Here is a 12,950-nt window from a genome sequence, read left to right as displayed (position 1 = left end):
ATGGACTGTTTCAGATTGTCCACAGAAGCCATCTATAATTTGTCTCATTCTCTGGCAAAGAAATATTTTTGCCATTTCCAGACTGTTTATGTTTAGAATTCTGGGACTCTCAAGAGGACACCAAATTGCCTGGGCCCTGAGAGGCTATGGTGACTGTTGTTGCCCCTGAACCTACTGGTTCCTGCTGCTGCTTTTGCTCTCTGCTGGTTTTCAGATTGCTGCTTGGAGATATCCTGACAAGGAAAGTTGGACGTATCCATAGGAACTCCATGCTCCTAACCAGCAGGAAGGTGTGGCAAGAGATCGTTGATCCCTTTCCCCTCTCACCTTCTTTCTCATCTACCTAGTCTGGAAGGCCTGCAAGGGACTGGGGTGGAGAAAAGTGAAAAATATAAGAAATCATAAAAGTATCTGCAAAGTCTGTTTATAATAACTAAGTTCACAAAAGTTTTATAATTGCAGTAATGCTAAGCAAAATGTGTCTATGTAGAAACTATAGCTTGTCAAATAAGGATTTTTAACTCAGTACTCAAATGAAATATATGTGAAGAAGAACATTTGCAAGCAGAATAAGCTGGTCATTATTTTAATACATGATTCAAAAGTAAGGAGGAAAAGACTTTTTTAAATGAATGATGACATTGAACTAATTCTGTCTCTGCTAATGCTTTCAGAGATCATTTATTTCTATTAAGTATGATGTAAAGTGAAGCTGGAAGAGATTTTTTGTAACCATAATACTACACCAATATCATCAACAACTTTAATGGAGTCAACTGTCAAAGTATATAAGATAATATCCAGTCAATTTCTGTAACTTTTAAAAGTCCTTATTTCAAGTGGTTCTTTACATCACAAAAATGAACTGTTTTGTTCTGTCCTGACTTTATCTTCCTACTTTCTTCCCCAGTGTATGCCTTTTCTTTCTTTGATATTTTAAAATTATATATATATATATATATATATATATATATATATATATATATATTTACTGACAAGTGCATATCATAGAAAATTTTACATTTGTTTGAAACACTGTAAGGGAACCATCAAAGTTGGTATGATTTATATAGAAACATGAGTTAGTATTGATCTAAAAGACTCTTTCAGGAATTCATATCTCTAAAGATAAGATAACGACAGTAAAAATCTTGCTTTTATTGTATTTAAAAACTTACAGAGACCACATAGCACAGACTATCTCTGTGTGACCCACTGAAGAAATGTGTAAAAATAAGGGGGAAATTTATTCTGATGAGGGAAAGAGAAGGTTTTGAAAATGTGAGCACGCTGAAAGAGAACAGATAAACAAACAAAAGATTGTATTTTCTTCAAGGAAACAGAGATATATGAAAAATATGGCCAACCTGTTTTCTTCCTTTTATTCAATATGTGGCCCAAGCCTATGAAATAGTGACACTTACCTTAGGATAGTTCTATCTTCTTAGGCAATTGTTTTTGTAAAGATACTTATAGATATACACAAAGCTGAATTTCCTTGTTAGTCCAAATATAGTAAATTTGACAATGAAAATCATCACATTTAATATCCAATAATGCTTGCCTTCATATTTTTATGTGCTCTTGTGTTTTCCATGGCACTACTCACTTCCTGTTTATTTATGATTCTATTTATACATGCATACACTTATTGGAACAACTCAAAACAGGAATGGCTGAGAAAGACAAGGAGAGGTAGGGGCCTCATGTTTTCATCCACTCAGTTAGAAATCTTTACATTTTTTATCATTCTACTCATGAGAGACAGAAAGAAGAGTAGCCTATCATCACTAGTCTGCAACCTTTGCCAGAGAAAAACAGTTACTACAAATATATATGGAATCATTTATAAAGTTGATATGATTTCTGTATATAATCTTTGGTTTATGAAAGCTAAACTGTAGAGCATGCCCACAACTATTATTTCAAAAAAATTTCCCTTGGCATCATAATGATTCTTTAATTGCAGGCTAATGGTAGACCATTATTGTATAGATATGAGATTTTACAGAGGCAGGAAAACTACTTAGATACAGAAAACATAATACTAATCAGATTTTATTTATGCATAGTGAAATATTTTTTAAACTTTGATTTTATTTAAGACTGATTCTACATCTTACTTTTGATGCACAATATATGTGAATATGAATCTAATTAAAGTTTGCAAACATCATAGAATTGGTGACAAATACTCTATAATTATATCTACATGGCTGAAGTATTTTCTTCTTATTATCTGTAATGTCAAATTTTAATTTTATAAGGAAAACCTTTTTTACTTCAGATAAATACTCTCTACTAGTTTTACTTTCAGATTAGGTAAGTTTTTTCCTCTTAAAATATGTACATTGAAGAAAAAATTACAATGTTGTGTTTTCAAAATGATTTTATTGCTACCAACATGTAGTTAGTCAGATATGTAGAATGATTTAAACATAGAAAATTGGAATGTACATTTTTTCCAAATCTGTAAACAATCCCAAATATTTTATAAGACTAATCTGTGGAATCAGGTGAAAGCTGATGTAACCTTGATTTTGATAGGTTTTTATATCTATATTAATCTAGTCTATTTGTACAATTTTAACAGCTGGCTGACCAGCAATTGTACAAAATAAAATTTTAAAGTATAGAATTTTTTAAATTTGGTGGTTACAATATTCCAAACTTGAATAAACATTGAGTCATTTTATAGATGTTTATTGTCAAATATGTTTTTTGTAAAAGTAAGATTCATCATGTTCTCAGCAATTACTAAAAAAGTAACACGTTTAAGTGTACTTTTAGAGATTTATTTTTTAATTTTCAAATGGCCTTAAGAACAAGAGACATGAGAGTAAATAAACTGGAGAAGGTATTAACTGATAAAATTTAAATATTGTATATTATAAAAAAGCATTTAATCTTTATACCAAAAAAAAATTGAGGATCTTTTCTTCTTTTTTTATTTTTATTTTATCTTATACCATTTTAATTGCATGCAAGTATTAAGGTCAGTTCTAGGTTGATGAGCTAGCAGTACAATAGATGCAAATAGTAAAAAAACAAGCAAGACAATAAACATAAATAGTCAAAGAACAAACAAAGCAATAATCAAACTCCCTTGATCATTCCCATGATCACTGTTTCTAAGGGCTTATTAGGATGACCAAAATATCTAAGCTTACTTCCCCATCCTAGTCCAAAGTAATTTTCATACCTAAAGCTTACTTCTATATTCTAGGCTAATATTTAATTTCCTGACAGAAATTATTTGTTGTTCTAGCCTAAGATTTAAATTCCTGCCCGAAATTATTTCTTTGTTCTAGCCTAATGTCAGATTATGGCCTGAAGCCTATTTACTTGTCCTTGGCCCATGTCAAATTCCTGCCAAGCAGCCCAAAAGGTTTCCATGTCTCCTTTTTTTTTTTTTTTTTTTTTTTTTTTTTTTTTTTTTTTTTTTTTTTCATTTTATAAACAAGACTGATCCTGTCTTAGGTTCTTTGGACAAGAATGCCATCCTTACTTATTGTGGAATATGCATTATCAAAAGCAATGCACTTTTGTCTTAGGTTGGTAAGGCTCTGTGCAGAATCTTACACGTCCTTGACTTTCCAAGCATGTTAAATTAATAACTCTGTCTGGGAGACCATTTTCAGTTTCAAGCCATGTACTTTGGCCACCAACAGGTTGATGTTGTTAAAGACAAGCTTTCATAAGATGGGCAGGACTAAAAGTATTCCCACAACAAACAAGTGGCTATATATGCCATTCTTGATGCTTGTCCAAAATGGATATACTGACCTCAAGCAATGGATAATTTTATCAGCATTATCTGCATCATCAAAGCTCAGTAAAAGATGCTGCAACATCCCACAAGAAGTCTTATTCACCTATGTTCATAATAGCGTTATTTGTATTAGCCAGAAACTGGAAGGAACTTAGATGTCCTTCAACAAAAGAATGGTAGAGAAAATGTGGTTTATTTATACAATGAAACACTATTCAGCTATTAAAAATAAGGATATCATGAACTCTGCAGGATTTTAACTAGAAAACATCATCTTGAGTAAAGGAATCCAGGCCCAAAGGACATGCATATTATGAACTCATGTCTAAGTGGATATTAGTCGTAAATAGGCTGGTTTTGTTGTACTTTTTTCCCTAAATATTCATACATAGTGTAAGGATGACATTTAATTTCACTTTTTACATGGATAATTAGTTATTGGGAATTATTGTAATGCTCATGTATTCCAGTATCTATTTTAAATGTAAATGAAGTTTCTTATGCTACAAGTGCAATTCTGCCAACCTTGACATAATTTCCAGTCCTTAGCTTCTTCCTGCTTCTCAATGTAAGAGATTCAGACAGACTCTACCCCTAGAAACACCAATTAAATGGATAGCTAGATGTCTCACTCACACTAGGCATACACTATTCACTAATGTCAAAATGTCATCTTCTCAGATTTATCACAATACCTTCAATCAACCCACATTACTATGGCTAATAGTAAAAATACTTGGTGAGGTCCTAGGTCCTGAAACAAAATCTACTAATCTTCTTCCCCACTTGTTTACCACCTGCTTTGTGAATTCAGGTTTATTATCATTATCACCACCACCACCACCACCACTACCACCACCACCACCCCACTACCATCATCAATCCTCCTCCTCCTCCTCCTCGCCATCGTCATCATCATCATCATCATCATCATCATAGGTAGTAGTAGTAGTAGTAGCAGTAGTAGCAGCAGCAGTAATAGTAGTAGTCTCTCATACAATATATTCCAAACCCATTCTCCCCTTCCTCTATCCCTCTCTGCCACTCTCCACCTCTACTCTTCCTCACATCAACTGTTCCTTCTTTTCTCTTCAGAAAAGACCAAACCTGTCATGGATATCCACCTAACACAGCATAAGAATATGCATTAAGACCAGGTATTAACCCTCAAATCAAGGAAGCCCAATAGGAAGAAAGGTGTTCTACAAGTAAACAAAATAATCAGAGACAACTCCTCTTCAACTATTACAAGTTATATAAAGACACCAAGCTAAACAACCACAGCATATATGCAGAAAGACTGAGCAGAGACCAGTGTGGGCTCTTTGATTGCCACCTTCAGTCTCTTTGAGCCAAAATGAGTCCTGCTTAGTTGGTTCTGTAGGCTATGTTCTCCTGGGTTCATTGCATTTTTGGCTTCTACAATCCTTCCTCCCTCTTTTCCTTGGGCTTCGCACAGAGCCTCTGCCTTTCCTTATTCTTTGTGCTGTTTCATATGCTCTATGGGACTCCCCAAAATATTATCTACCATTCTGTGTTGTCTGTGTGTTGCCTTTGAGTCACATTAAACCTACCAAATCAAATAGAACATTTTTAGGCAAGAAATGTCTGAAAAACTTAAATTTAAGAATTAGTAAATCAGAGTCTAGGTATAGAACATTCACAAAATTATCTACCATATCACTTGATATTATGTGGAAGACCATGCACTCATGGCACAGACTGAAAATTCTGAACGAAAATTTCTGAAAAACCAAAATAGAAATGATAACGAAATTGAAGGATCCAACATGTCAAATAAAACTCTCTGCTGTATAATAGATCATGTGCAATATAGAATATTGAGGTTTCAGGATAAAATTTGTGGTTAAGGAAAAAGTTCAACAAAACATAAAATACATATGACACACTATGAAAAGACCAGTACACGAGGAAGACAACAATGCTAAGACTATGTCAAAGGCATAGAAATGATATTGGAAAAAACTGACTTGAAGCTAACATTATTAGTCAGAAGGGATAAGGAAGGTAATTTCATACTGACTAAGGGGAAAATCTATCAAGAGGACATTAAAATGCTGAATGCATATATGTATCTGAACGTGTGCTGTTAGTTTCAAAAAACAAGTACTACTTTAAAGTCCATATGATCTAACAGTATTACTTTTAGGCATATACCCAAATTACTTTATCCTACTACAGAGATTTATACTCATTCAATTCCAGTGATGCTCCCATTCACAACAGTTGAGAAATGCAATGAAGTTCAATGTCTACAAGCTGAGAAGTGGATAAAGGATAAAGAAATCCTAGAACATATATACATAGGGACTGTTGACAGTTGTTAAAGAAAAAATTATGAAATTAACAGGAAAATTGATAAATGTGGAAAATATTATACTTTGATTGAGATAACACAGAAAAAAAGAAAAATTATGTATGTATGTTCTCTCTGAAATAAAGGTCCTGGCTTTGAGTTTAAATAAATAATTATTTATTTAAGATGGCATGAGTTTCTATGGAAGCAAAAATAATCAAGAAAGGAATACTGAGGGAATTAAGATTAGGTAACAAATTAAACTTTGGTAGAAATAGAAGTATACATTTGTACAAGAAAGCATAAAGTATGATAAACAGGCTTAAAGAAGGAGATGTGATAAACACAGAATGGAGAGTCTAACAAATTTAAGGATGCCTAGTAAAGCCATATAGAAACCTAATGGTTTATAAAGTCAAGAGAAATAATCTTCTCAAGGAAACAGTGCATTGATTGGTTATCTAAGAAAATATACATAAAACTAGCATTATACAGATTGAGATTATATATGTAACAAGAATTAATAAAAGAGGAAATACAAATTTGAAAGAGAGTAAGAAGAGATATATGGGAAGTTTTGAGGAAGAGAAAGAAAGTGGAAAGTGATATAATTGTTTTGATCTTAAAAAAGAAAAAAATAATTTTTAAATGCTGTTCATAGAGGTGGTATGCTGTTTCCAGAAGTCCTAACACTTTAAGTAAAAATTTAAGTACCACATATGGAATAGACTCTGTCCCAGAGAGATACTAGAGGCCTTCTAAACTGCCAATAACACTGGGTATTATTTGTCCACTAAAGCTAAAGGGTGAGAATTATTGCTGTAGAACAAGGTACCTTGTAGATAGAACATACATATTAAGATTGTTCTGATACAGAATCTCTCAGCATGATGACTAGCATTCATAGTGCTGAGTGGTGCTATGCATACAGCTTGGGGAGAAAATGCTCACCAAACTGAAAAGCATGCCTGCAGTAATATAATATTTATACACATCTATAATATTATGTTAAAAATTCTACTAGAAACTAACTTCTTTGTGATTGGATTGCAACCCTTTTACAGCCCTGTCTAAGAGAGAGAATACAGATTTAGTTATAGCCTATATCTAAGGATGTACTAAGCTCATGGTGGTAGCAAACTACCTCCCTAAAGAGAAACATTGTCAAACTGCCTTCTGAACATATATATTTATACTCACAGAGTAGACCTGCTTACAGCACTTTTGGACGGACTACCAGTTAATATAGAGCCTCATCTCTTATCAAAGTGCTAAAAAATACATGATAATTATATATTCATCTTTAAATGTAACATCTATATTACTGTTAACATTCACATGGCCCAAGGCACTTCCTAGAAAAGATAACAGAAAAAGTGTAATAGCTCTATGCTAGCAAAGGGTATTATGAACAAATTTGCCATCCAATCATCACCAGGCCATTGTAATCATGAACACACAGCAACAATGGAAACGTGTACAAAATTGGGCCATATAAAATTCCATGCAAAGATTAGGTGCTCACAAAGCCCCATTCCTTCCTGAGGTGCTATTGACTCTTAGTGGTTGCTGTAGATTGATGTGTCATTTTTCAACATTATATCTGCTAGGAAGAAGTAGTCTGAGAGAAATGACAGAGATGACATGGTAATAGGAGAGAATGTAATTATAAAATATAATTATAAAATATTGTATATCTGTAAATGCTTTGAATATTTTTTCTAATGCTACAAATAATACATCATTTTTGTTTAGATCAAAGCCAGGAAATTCCAAATATTGATTCTTATAAACATTAGGAAGGTATTTCTCATAGTCTTTTAGTTAAAAAACTTCAAAATGTAGATCATGTCAGAATTGCTTTTTGACAAAGGATACTTCCATACTATAAAACATTTACCTTCTCATTAAAATATGGACTGATTTGTTGTCATGACCGAATCATATTCAAAAGGCTCAACTGATAAGTTTAAAGTGAAAAGTTTTCTTCTTGAAGTTTTAATTCAAGTAAGTATTCTAAGAGGAATTTGGTTAGCATCATGCTAAATCTGTACATCATGAAAAAAAATATACATATATATGTATATATATACATATTATATATATATGTATATATATAATATGTATATATATATTAGAGGTCTTCAAATTTACAAAAACCATGATACTATTTTATTTGTTTTTATTATCTTTAATGTTATTCAACAATGCTTTACTATCTGTATTGTAAAAATATATTGCCTCTAGTAAATATTATTTTCAAATATTATGTTCCTTCTTTAAAGATTTTTGTAATTTATTTTAGTTGAATATGTCTGAGTATATGGATGTGAGCAGTGTGCATGCAATGCCCTTGGAGTCCAGAAGAGGGAGGTAGATAGCAGAAAAGAAAATTTACAGGAAGTTGTGATCCACCTGATATGGGTGCAAGGAACCAGGCTGGGTCTTGTGGAAGTGTAGCAAGTGATCTTTACCAGTGAGTTACCTCATCAGCCATAGCTTCTTTATGTTTTACCATTGTGAAAGCAATTTTCATGCCTGAAACCTACTTCTTTGTTCTTGCCTAGTTGTGTTGATTGTCTTGCTTGTTCCTTGACTATTTGCATCTATTGTATTGCTAGTTCCTCAACCTAGAACTGATCTTAATACTTTCATGTAATTAAAATGGTATAAAAGCAAGATTGAGAAAAATAAAAAAAATTAAAATAAAGAACATTTCTTTATGAAAAAGCACTTCTTTGTTCTTGCCTAGTTGTGTTGATTGTCTTGCTTGTTCCTTGACTATTTGCATCTATTGTATTGCTAGTTCCTCAACCTAGAACTGATCTTAATACTTTCATGTAATTAAAATGGTATAAAAGCAAGATTGAGAAAAATAAAAAAAATTAAAATAAAGAACATTTCTTTATGAAAAAGCAATTTAATTTTGGTGTACTTTGATTTTAATAAAAAATAGCTTAACTTTAAGATTTAATTGTTATTCTCACATATTATTAAATGTGTGATACTGTTACAAAACTGGTTTACTGCTGTTTCATGTGTTTATTTGTATTTTCATATTGTTACTGTATATATTTGTTTCCTTTTGTAATAAAACAATCCATATAGTTCAACTGGAGTTTGAAAACATTTAAAATATTTATCACATATATTGCTTTCCAATATTTTAAAGTATGTACATAGTTGGAAACTAAAAATTAATGAACATAAACTTCTAAGAGATTTTTAAGTGCTTGAGTAAGAGAAGAATAAAGGCATTTTGACCTATAATGAATTCCACTGTGACTTATTCAAATTTATATATTACTTTTCTTCAAACATTTTTCTAATGAAAGGTGATTCTAAAGGCTGTGGTCCCCAAATTGAATGAGAAAGAAATACCTTCTGTGCCAAGTAGAACACAGATTTTCAATCTCATATTCTCTGAGTTAGTCACGCAATTTCCACACCTGTCATCCAAATTTGCTTAGGAACTTCAAAATGATAGGCAATTATGATTTTGCTATTCTCCACTAAAATTGGGGTACTAGGAATTGAATTTTAAAGCAATAGAACCACATAGAACATGGAAACAAGTTGAATCCAGATAGACAATGCTAAATTATTAAAATAAGTATAAATGATCAACTTAAAAGTACTTTCACTAGATTGCAATCTTTAGTACTAACATATCCTGAATTATGATCCATTGCCCTTTATCTGGGTATATAAGATTTATGCAAACTCTAGATATATGGTTTATTGTGATAGTTGTAAAAAATATTACTTCAAAATGCAGGTTTGCCTTACAATATAAGTATGATGTTTCTCTCAAATTCAAGGTTGGGACTGATCAGAGATCTCAGAGATTGAGAACATTTGTCTGCCTTGCTCATGCAAAAAATAGAAGTTTGATTATAACAATCACATGGTGGCTTTCAATATCCAAAATTTTATTTGAGGGTATCTAATATGTTCTCAATTCTGTAGGCACCAGGCATGGATGCAGTGTATATACACACATGTGGTCAAAGCCCTCATACACATAGAATAAAATAAATAAAATCAGAGTGGCATCCAAGGATATAGATGATCCAAAAAAAACCTGAGTTACATATAAATGATTCCTTAAAAATCATAACAGTTATACTGTAATAAAATAATACTCAGCTTCATTGCTTGATGGTTTTCAAGAATCAAGAAACCAATAAAATTCTGCTTGATAAGTACATCATCCAGCATAATGTCATTGCTAATACTTAAATCACATTTGTGGCTGTTGTTTTCTTGTGCATATATATAGGTTGTGAGACTTCAATCCCCCATGAATCTAAATTAGAGATTTCTGATGTTTTACCCCTGGCTCTGCAATGATCACATTCTAATCCATTTTTGTACCTAATAATCCTTTTCACATCTTGGCCACCTACATGTAAATTTTAGAGTGTGGTGATTTCCTGAAAAATAACCTGTATAGCATGTAGCTTCATACCAATAGAGAGAAGGATCCTTTCATTATGCTTCCAGTAACCACTGTCTACTAGATTATATATTTGTCAATGTCAGGACAAAAAATTCATAGCAATGTTAAAACAATTTAATAGTATTCAAGTAGCTACTTAAGAAAATAAATTGAAGGTCTCTTTACACAGTAGAAAAAAGTATTCATGGCATATATATATATATATATATATATATATATATATATATATATACTCATATACACATTTATACATATACACATATACACATATATGCATACACACATACACACATACACACATATACACATATACATATGTATACATATTCACATATAAACATATACACATATACATATACACATATACATGTATACACGTACACACATATATACATATACACATATACACATATATACATATATACATGTATATATATTAGACATACCTACTTGTTGGAATAAAAACTCTTACAGATCAATGATGAGAAATAAATTAACGAAAATATGCTTAAAGTATGTTGCAGTAACATACACATGTAATACAAGAAAATAAGGAGAGCAAGTCTAACATTGCACACTCCACACCAGTGAGGCATATGAAGTTGTGAAGTTGTAACCAGTCAGTCTCAGAAAAGGAATGTTTACATGTGCAATAGAGCCAGTAGAGAACATATGTAAGGCCCTGGTTTCAATCCCTAGGACTGCAAAACTTTGTTGGTTAAACCTTTGAGTATACATGTCACAAAATGACATACTCAAGCACACACATATACCTCTTCATTCTTTGTCATCAGTAAGATGCAAACACAATTAATATTGAGTTACCAGGATACAACCATCAACTGCCCTAAGTATTATGGATATAATTTCAAGTACTATTGAGAATATAGGACATTTTTACTTTTATAAACAAAAAACTTAGGATGGAGAGCTCTCCTATGTTTTTTCTCTTCTCAGTATTTTCCCATTTCATCCCTAAAAATTCCTACTTTATGTGTTTGCCATGACATTCCTATTAGATCATGATATGTGCAACTTGTATCTAATATCATAACTTAAGATATTTTTCCTGTTATTTTCATAGTTCATATTTTTTCTCTAAAAGATAAAAGTAATATTTGTGTTTCCGTTTCATACTTAATACTTCATCCTGAATCATTAATGGCACTGATGAAAGTATTCTACTTTACATAAAAAAGAACACAAAGGCATTTTGATAGACAGAGTTGGCAGTAATGAGCATGATGTTCCAAGGTATTCAAAAATAAAACACAGTACCATGCTGTCTACTCTTAATATATCTCAAGCATTCATAGATATTGCATGTGATAGGACTCTGGCCTGGCTTGGTGTACTCCTTCATTTTATAGTTTTTTCTTAACTTTTATTTCTCATAGTTATTCTTAAGATTATTTCCATTATTATCTGCTATATAAGTAGTTTAAGAATAGATTTATGTCACAAATTTTAGTTTTTGTACTTATAACACAGAAGAATTTAAGTTAGAGTAGTTTGATATTGAATTAAATATTTAATAAGATCTTAGAGGTATCTTTTTAAAAATCGACTATACCTTTGTTTATTTTGTATTATTAGCAATTACTGTATTTTCAGATACACCACTCCTTTTGTTTTTTAAGATCATTTAGGTGGATGACCAATACTTAACTTCTTCCTATTCACTGATAGTGTCAGTCAAGTATCTTTAGGGTGAATCTTAAAAAGAAACTTAGATATTTTGGCTTTTACAATGCCAGTTTTATCATCAGCTCTGATAGGTTAGGGTCTTCCCAACCATTTGTCTCCTGTTGAAAAAATACAGAACTTTCTTTTCAATGACCCTTTTCTTTGAAGAGGGTATACTGGTTAGAACCTAGCCTTGACAGTTTCCACAGTTTCTCAGATTAATAGGATACGGGAATTTGTAAAGATGTAAGGCCTCTTTGGAAGTGTACTTTAAGCCTTTGGGACATATATGATCTAGATGACCTGGGGACAAAGGCCAACATATTGATTGTCATCTAAACTACTTATGTTGACTGGCTTTGATCTACAAATACAGATATTGAACATCTAGTAGGCCAGGTACAGCAATCTTGAAGAACAAACAGTGGTTAGTGATTTTGTTGTTGTAGAATATTTTGAGAAAGTCTGACAAAACCAAATAGATTTTAAAATAAATCTTTTTTCCATTAAGACTCTGCTTTTAAAAATTAGTTAAATTCAACAGAAAAATATAATAATGATGATAAAATAAAATCTGTGTTAAAAGCATGTCAGAAACTTGATATTTTATTGAAAACCACAAAAGTTTATTTAAAACATAGAAAATAGGGACATTACTATAAATATATTATAATAGCATATGTATGAAAGAGACATATAGAAGAAAAATATTA

The sequence above is a fragment of the Arvicanthis niloticus genome, chromosome 7 (genome assembly GCF_011762505.2).
Source record: "Arvicanthis niloticus isolate mArvNil1 chromosome 7, mArvNil1.pat.X, whole genome shotgun sequence".
NCBI classification, from domain to species: Eukaryota; Metazoa; Chordata; class Mammalia; order Rodentia; family Muridae; genus Arvicanthis; species Arvicanthis niloticus.
This window is presented reverse-complemented; position numbering follows the sequence as displayed.